This window comes from Suncus etruscus, chromosome X (genome assembly GCF_024139225.1).
Source record: "Suncus etruscus isolate mSunEtr1 chromosome X, mSunEtr1.pri.cur, whole genome shotgun sequence".
NCBI classification, from domain to species: domain Eukaryota; kingdom Metazoa; phylum Chordata; class Mammalia; order Eulipotyphla; family Soricidae; genus Suncus; species Suncus etruscus.
The window spans coordinates 54,929,087-54,935,086 of NC_064868.1; the positions used below are offsets into that span (position 1 = coordinate 54,929,087).

Sequence of the window (6,000 nt, forward strand, 5' to 3'; positions counted from 1 at the left end):
CTCCTAGGAGTACTAAAGGATGTTGGTTGGATGAATTTTACATTTGTTTATTTACCGAGTCAAGTGGATATCAGAAAAAAAAATATGAAAAACTGCTGCTTCATGATCTCCCCAATTCGAGGCAATGCAACTCAGGCTGGCACTTTTGTTGACAGTTAACGGTTAAAAACCTCTGCTCATGATGCTCAGGTCAAACAAGAATCCAAGACTCCTGGCTTTCAGGGTAGATCAGGAAAGAAAGGGATTGTGAAACAGAGGTTTAAGTTTCAACAAAAGTGAATTAAAATATGTCATCAAAAAGAAATACCTACAAGCAATTGATATACTTCTTAAATATGTTTCAACATGATGTTAATATTTGTTATTCTGGAAAAGTGTTACCACTTTATTCAAACCATTGTTTTGGACAGACATAAGTGGCAAAAGACCAAAGCAGCCACCTCAATAAGCATCCAGTTGTGGGAGGCATACCTCCAACAAAGCAGAAGCTAAATGGTTCTGCAGCAATGGATTTCTAAATTAAATGTAAACTTAATCTTGGTGATCATTTCATTTTTTTTCATGTTTGATAATCCAGTAAACAAAAATTCTGCAGTAGTCTTCATACTTTGTCAACCTTGGCCTTTATTCATAAAAACTTCTTTAAAGTCTGTTCCTTGTCAAACAGTTAATTTCAATTGTCATAAACTTTTTAAGACAACTCTTTAATATAAGACAATAGGCACAAGACCGCTATGTAGTTTTCACAAAACACTCCAAGCTTTGGTTCTACCATTTTTTCATCTAATTTCTCTAGCATTGCCATATTCCTTTCCATTAAAAATTATCATTTACCTGCTGTTTGAAATAGGTTAAATTGTGTTAATCAGAATGTGGATTTCTTTAGAAAATATTTAAATGGAAATTATATTGTGATACATTCATTCATATAGTACTAACAAAATATTATTGGGTCACACCCGGCAGTGCTCAGGGGTTCCTCCTGGCTCTACGCTCAGAAATCGCTCCTGGCAGGCTCGAGGGACCATATGGAGTGCAGGGATTCAAACCTCCGTCCTTCTGCATGCAAGACAAACTCACTACCTCCGTGCTATATCCTGGCCTCCAGTACTAATAAAATATAACTGGTATAAAAATAAATCTGGACACAGATAACTAGAGAAAGAAGACATATATACAAAATGTGAGGGTTTCTATCTATAAGCCAAAAAGAAGGTATCAGTATTAAGGGTTATCAATAAAATCAGAATCAAACTTCTATACATCCCACCAATTCCATTTTGGGTATTCAGAGGACAAAACATTTTCATACAAAGGGACATATCCACACCACAATTCATAGAAGCACTCAGTATAATAGCTTAGTGTTGGAATTTAACTAGACGTCCAACAACAGATGAGTATATCATGAAGATGTGATACATATATGCAATGAACTACTGCATAGCTATAAGGAATGATGCAATCATGCAATTTATGCAACATGGATGAAACTGGAATATATTATATTAAATGAAATAGCCAGAAGAACAATAAATACAGAATGACATCACTTGTATGTGGTATTCACAATAACTGCATGAAGGAATGCCATGGTTTAAATGGAAGTTGTCTAGAACACGTTTGCCCCTATGTATAGTAGGAACAGAAAAGAAATTGAATAGAGGAGGAAAAAGTCAGATGTGAAATAATGATGGACAGGGGCCAAGAGGATTCAAGAGTATTGGTGATGTTAAGAAAAGACATAAGAATATATAAGACATTGGGGCCGGGCGGTGGCGCTAAAGGTAAGGTGCCTGCCTTGCCTGCGCTAGCCTTGGACGGACCGCGGTTCGATCCCCCAGTGTCCCATATGGTCCCCCAAGCCAGGAGCAACTTCTGAGCGCATAGCCAGGAGTAACCCCTGAGCGTTACTGGGTGTGGCCCAAAAACCAAAAAAAAAAAAAAAAGAATATATAAGACATGAACTCAACAAAAATGAAATCATGAAACCCAAACTTTAAAAGGTACCTGTTATAATGACAGGCTGATGCAGGGTTGTGGTGGTATGGGGTGGAATCTGGGAACATTGGTGGAGAGAGATTGGCACTGGTGCTAGGATTGGTGCTGAAATATTTCATGTCTAAAATTCAACAATAAATAACTTTATAAAGCACAATGCTTTCAATAAAACATTTTTAAATTGGGTCCGGAGAGATAGCACAGTGGCGTTTGCCTTGCAAGCAGCCGATCCAAGACCAAAGGTGGTTGGTTCGAATCCTGGTATTCCATATGGTCCTCCGTGCCTGCTAGGAGCTATTTCTGAGCAGACAGCCAGGAGTAACCCCTGAGCAACGCCAGGTGTGGCCCAAAAACCAAAAAAAATTTTTTTTAATTAATAGAAATAAAATGTAAAGGGTCCCAGACTCCCCATGCCCTTTATGCAGCTCCTCTTTAAGGCTTTATGCCTGAAAGTTTCCCAATCTGAGTTCCACTGCCCTTTCATTCCAGGTGCATCATCTTGGGGTGAGATCTCACATTTGATGCTGAATGTCTCTGTCCAAGAATACCCACACCATCTGTGCCTTTACCCATTTAAAAACTTTGGCCCAAGAATTACCCATCTTTTTGTGCCTCTACATCCCATCCCACATGCATCATCCCAATGACAAAACCCAATTTGTGAAGATTAATCTTCACACCCCAGTCTCCCCATGCCATCTGTGCTGCTTCTGTTTAAAAGCTTTTGGCCAGAGAGTAGTCCCCTCCTGATGTCCCTCTGACCTACCATCAAAGGTATTTCATCTTAGGAGCAGGACCGAAATTCTAGAACTGACTCTATGCATCAGGCATCTCAACATCTGCACCTGTTAAAGATGTCCAGCCAGGCTATCCTGATGGACCTCTGCCCTCCCAACATAGGAGCATGATTCTAGGGGCAGGACCTCAATTCTGTAGCTGAATCTTATGCCACACACTCCTCACATTATATGTGCTCCTTCGCTTTCAAGGCCTCTGGCTCAAGAATTGTCATTCCAGTCATCCCTCTCCCATCTCACCCAGGTGCATCTCCCCATGGGTGAGACCTTAATAATGCAACTGAATATATATGCCACATATTCCCATGCCATTCGTATCACTCGCTTTCAAGACCTTTGGCCCTAGAGTCTTGTCCTAATGCCCCTCTGTATTCTCATCACTGATGCATCCTGCTAGGGGCAAGACCTAACTCTGGAGCTGAATCTCTATATACCAGAATCCCCACTCCATTTTTTCATCCCCTTTTAACCTTTAAGGCTGAAGAGTCACCATCCTGATATCTCTCTGATTTCCATCCCAGATGCATCATCCTAGGAGTGAAATCTGACTTCTGCAGCTGAAAAAAAATCTATGTCCAAGTGTTGTGTATGTAAATATTTTAGGGGATTATTATGTTATTGACCCTAACCTGATTGGTGATTGTGCCCTACCCTAGGGTGTGACCTGGCATTCTGCCCCCACCCTAGGGTAGAACCTGATTCTGCTTCCACCATTGGTTGTTATCTGATTCCACCATTGGGTGGTACCTGTTTCTGGGGGATAAAAACAAGGGTCTGTGGAAGGCGGGGGGCTTTTTGGCAGGAACTGATGCTGAGGCTTTGGACTTCAGTCTTGCCTCCGAATAAAGCCTGACTGTCTGCGAGCTGTTTACCCGCCGATTCACCTCAGAACCGTCAGCTAGACAGGGTGGCAGACGCATGCTCCAAGCTGAAGGGGAAAGACCTCATCCTCCATCCCTCCATCAGTCAACCTCTTCAGGGGCTGACTTGCAACATCCAAGAATCTCCACTTCTTCTGAGCATCTCTTCCCTCTCAGGGCCTTCGGTTCCAGAGTCGATTGCCTTATGTTGCTCTGTAGTCTCACCACAGGTGCTTCATTCTAGGGGCAGTATCTGAATCTGGAGTTTAATCTCTATGGCCCAGATTTTCCATGCCATCTGCACGACTTCCCTTTTAAGGCCATTGGCATGAAAGTCATCCATCTTGATGTCCCTCTGCACTCCCATCCCAAATGCATGATCCAAGCATAGAGTTTCAGCTGCTGTCTCCTCCATTTTCAAGGCATAGGCTTTAGAGCTGCACGTCCTGATGGTGCTCTGCCCTCTCATCCCAGGTAGAACATCCAAGGTGCGGGACCTTATTTCTGCAGCTGAAACTCTATGCTACAGATAGCTCATGCCATATGTGCTGTTCACTTTTCAAGGTATTTGGTTGGAGAGTCACATATCTTGATATGCCTCTATCCTACCATCCCAAATATTTCACCTAGGAGCAGATGACTTCTTAAACTGATTTTTTCTGCCCCAGACTCCTCATGCCATTTATGCGTTCCCTTTTAACGACTATCTACCCAAGGGTCCTACGTCTTATGTCCCTATTTCTGCTCATCAAAGATTCATCAATCCTGGTACACGACCAGACTTCTGAGTCTGAATCACTATACTCAAGATTTCCCACACCATTTGTGCTACTCCCTTTCAAGGCTTAGGGGTAGAGTCCAACACCTTGATGTTGTTTTCCCCTCTTTTCCCAGGTGCATCATCCTAGGAGCAAGAACTAAATTGTTGAGATGAAATTCTATGCCACAGATTTCCCAATTATCTGTACCACACCCCATCGAAGGCCTTTATCTTGAGAGTAACCCATCCTGATATACCTCTGCACTCTAATTCCTGTCCAAAGGACAGGACCTAAGGTTTTGATCTGAACCTCTCTATCCCACTGTCTATGCCAGTTTTTTTCAAGGCATTGGTTCGAGATTCACCCATCTCCATATGTCATCTACACTGCTCCAATTTCAAGGCCTTTGGGCCAAGAGTCTTCCAGACTCTGGAAACAGCTTAGATGCCCCTCAATAGATAAAGAAACTATGGTACATATACACAATGGAATATTATGCAGCCATCAGAAGAGATGATGTATATGGAATCTATTATGCTGAGTAAAATAAGTCAGAGGGAAAGAGATAAGCACAGAATGGTCTCACTCATCTATGGATTTTGATAAAAATGAAAAACATTTGTGTAATGATTCTCAGAGACAAAATAGAGGACTGGAGGGTCCAGCTCCTGACATTAAGCTCACCACAGGGATTGTTTAGTGCAGTCACAGAAATAATTACACTGAGAACTATCATAACAAAATGTGACTGAATGAGGGAAGTAGAAAGCCTGTCAATAGTACAGGCTGGTGTGGGGTGGGGAGGAAGGATACTTGGGATATTGGTCATCAGAATGTTGCACTGGTGAAGGATTTTATATATATATTTAAGAAATCAAAAAAAGAAAGAAAAGAAAAGATAAGGCCTCCCAATTCTTACAACAGGTTCTTTACACTGACTGTATAGAAAGAGGAGGTACAGTAAATGCACCCCATATACACCTCTAACCCAGGCCATTTGCCTGGTATGTATTGTGAATTAGGGGACAAAAAAAGAGTCTTCCAACCTGATAATCTTCTGTATTTTTATCGCATGTGTGTGACCCGATGTGTGTAACCTGACTTCTGAAGCTGAGTCTCAAAGTCCAATTCCCCACTCCATCTGCACCACCTTCCTTTAAAGGCTGTTGCCCTGAGAGTCGCCCTTTCTGATGTCCAACTTCCCTTTCATTCCAAGTATACCATCTTAGGAGTGGCACCTGACTTCTGGAGCAAATATCTTTGCCCAAGATTCCCCTTTCTATCTATGCTGCACCCCTTCAAGGCTATAGTCTCAAGATTTGCAAATCCTGATGTTCGTCTTCCTTCTCATCTCAGCTATGTCATGTTAGAGGCAATATCTCAGTTCTGTAGCTAAATCTCTATGCTACACATAGCCCATACCATATGCCCTACTCCCCTTCAAGACCTTCAGCTGGATAATAGCTAATCCTGATATCGCTCTGCCCTCCCATCTCTGGTGCTTTATCCTAAGAGCAGGACTTGACTTATGGAACTGAATTTCTATGCCCAAGCTACTTTTTAAGGACTGTCTGCCCAAGA

General features: G+C 42.0%; 1 non-coding gene across 1 annotated transcript; it reads left to right on the top strand.

Annotated features, from left to right (window-relative positions):
• The first annotated feature begins 5,321 nt into the window (after positions 1 to 5,321).
• On the top strand, positions 5,322 to 5,450 carry LOC125999843 (small nucleolar RNA SNORA51). Its single transcript, XR_007492307.1, has one exon. It is a non-coding gene; the product is annotated as a small nucleolar RNA SNORA51 (small nucleolar RNA).
• The last annotated feature ends 550 nt before the right edge of the window (positions 5,451 to 6,000 follow it).